We start from the raw sequence: 2,798 nt of genomic DNA, 5'->3' as shown, positions 1-2,798 counted from the left end.
TTTGCTGGTTCTTGTTTTGGGGGGTAAATGGGAAAATGGGATAACAATGGCATGTGTATCGACTGGTCTCTTTCGCCCGTCGCGGGGGTGCAGGTCGCTGTGTGGTCGATGCAGACGCCGATGCGGACGTGCTCATGTCAGACTCACCCAGGAGCCTCATGGTGCAGGCGCGTCGCTGCCGCCGTCGCTCATAGTGCAGCCGGCGCGGTCCACCCCATGGCACACTCCATGGCAGACCGGTCCCGCGGGGATGCCACCCGCCGGCGGTGTCACAACGTTACCGTCACACTCTCGCCGGCTCCCTCACTGACAACCAAACGAACCACTGGCAAAACTCTAGACCGAAACTCTTGCTGAAATCCGCGATGTTTCTTCCCCCCACGTCCAGCTAGTCCTATCAGATTTCCTGCGGATCCTTGCGCGAGTCGACTCGGGGACTGACCAACGCGCGGTGTGCTCCGGGCCTCCGGGCTAGACGAGGTTCGCGAAGTCACTGAGGCTCCGGAGGCCCCCCGGGCCCCGGAGGCCCTAGGCAGGGCTTCGCGGGGCCGGGCCAGCCTGGGCCGGACCAGACGCGATTCCGCGTGCCCCTCCCCTCCCCTCCCTGCCCCGCCGGTACTGCACGCCGCGGTCCCGCGACGCACTATGCCGCCGCGCCCCGCCCCACCACGCCCCAACGCAGCGGAGCTGTAGCAGAGCGGAGCCTGCCTGGAGCAGCTGTCGGGGATGAGCGGCTTGGTGGCGGTGGCGGGGAGCGGGAAGGGGGGGGGGGACGTGGCGTCGGAACCTTCCTGTAACCAACTGCAAAGGCACGGTTTAAAAGGGCGGGGTCAGTCGAGGGGATCATCGAAATCGAAATCCACCCTAAAAACCCCATGAGACAAAAACTTTAATTCGTAGGACTTTAGTTTGAAGTGATGCGAGTGTGCCAAAATTTTGCTCGACACTACTGACCAGTGACTTTCCTTGCAGAACTTTGGACCTGCGCCTGTCTTCTGTCCTTGGCTCTTTCGCCGCCTTGGCCGGAACCCTGCCCCTCCGCACCCTGTGCGGCCGCAGCGCACCGCAAGCACGCACAATGCAAAGTAATTAGAGCATCGGCCGATGTGACGGATCCGACCCGAGCCGCTCAGACCCGAACGAATCAGCGTTTTCGGCGCGCTGTCTCTAGGTTTTACTGCGTGGCCCATGCTCCCCAACGCTATGCCTCCCGGCACTACTTCTATCGTTGTTTATGATGACCATTTAAAGATAAATAAATACGTATATTCCCGACTCCGCTAAAGAAGGGCAATGGGTTGGGGAGATGTGGCAGTGTTCGCGCCTCGCCGACACAGGTTGGGTCAGGGGTCAGCCACGGTCATCGGTCATCCCCTTCCCCGCCCAACTCCTGCTGGGAGGGCTCTTTCGGCCCAGGACTTCATGGTGGCCATCTCGCATACCCCGCACACCAGGGCAAGAAATTTACATTTTCAGTTCAGTCGTTTTTCCCCCAGTTTTTAAATGGTAGGCCTTACAGTATTTATTTATTTTTAACGGGTGAGAGGGTAAGGGGTGGATCGTTCGCGAAGGGGAATGTGTGATTGGATGGTGTCATGGTTGATGCTTTGATTTAGTGCCCTCTAGCTGACAAGAGGCCAGGTTTAGAAGGGGTCGGCGCCTGCGAATATCAGGGTAGGCCACCCAGCAGTGCACGCGTGCTTTGCAGGCGACATGTTGCCTACCGATCAGGCGCTGTGAGGGCTTCCGTATGCTGAACTGGGCAGTTCCGGAACGGCAAATAACGGACGTTCTTTCTGGATGCTCCCCTATTTTCTGTTGCTTTCTACTTTTTTTTCAACCCCATGAAATTTTACTCAGGAGTTCAACATCAGTACCGAGCAGACACCCGATCGCCTTTGCGGGGATGCGTCTCTCCCGTTCTTTGATCCGCGCCGCGGTCAAATCGCCCGGTTGTCTCCGATTGGGAGGCCACCGCCGAGGAGGAATAAGGACCCGGGATCACCTGGGATGGACCGGACTGGACTGACGGCGCGACGGAGCCGCAAAAGAGCTTTTGATTCTGTCCTCGTCCACGCCGGCAAGAGTCGCGCCCTCGCGCCTGTCAGGAGCGCGTCGTCGCTGAGAGTGGCGGCGGCGCTGCGGCAGGCAGGCAGGCAGATTGCTTCCCTCTAATCCGCGCCGCCGCCGCCACCTCTCGGCACCGACAAGGTGCACCGCAGAAAACGCGACCGGCGCAGATCAGCTGTTCTCTCCCCCGTGTCCGTGACCACGTGGGTACACGTTGTGTGTAAGCGGGCCGGCCCGGGTGTGGCTCCGCTACTCGAGACTCCAGCAGCCGGCGATGGATCTGCAGCAGCTCGCGGATCAGCGGACCGCCGGCGTGGAGGGGCGGAGGAGGACTTTGGATGGCGCACCATTTCCCGTCCGTAAAACGGCGACCCGTCCGCCCGAATCTCGGCGGCGGCGCCTCGCGAGTTACCGGAGTCTTCCCCTTGCTGCGCGGCGCGGCCCGCTGCTGCTCCTTCGTGTCCCTCGAGGCCCTGCCCTGCCCTACCCCACGGCCCGACCCGGCGAGCGGTACAGGATCCCTCCTGGCCCGGCCGAGACCCCGCCGCCCCACCCTGGCCTACCTGCGGGGCTGCAGCCGGGTCGGGGTGATCAGATCAGCCTCTCGCGGCTAAAACGCCTCGGCAAGGCCCGCGGCCGACACAGCTAGGAGAGGAGATCATTATTGACAGATTATTCGGTAAAGTGCTCCGCGGCCTGACCGAGAGGGCCGGAGGGAGAGGGGGGGG

This window comes from Frankliniella occidentalis, unplaced genomic scaffold, assembly GCF_000697945.3.
Source record: "Frankliniella occidentalis isolate FOCC.00 unplaced genomic scaffold, Focc_3.1 Scaffold157, whole genome shotgun sequence".
Classification (NCBI taxonomy): Eukaryota; Metazoa; Arthropoda; class Insecta; order Thysanoptera; family Thripidae; genus Frankliniella; species Frankliniella occidentalis.
This window is presented reverse-complemented; position numbering follows the sequence as displayed.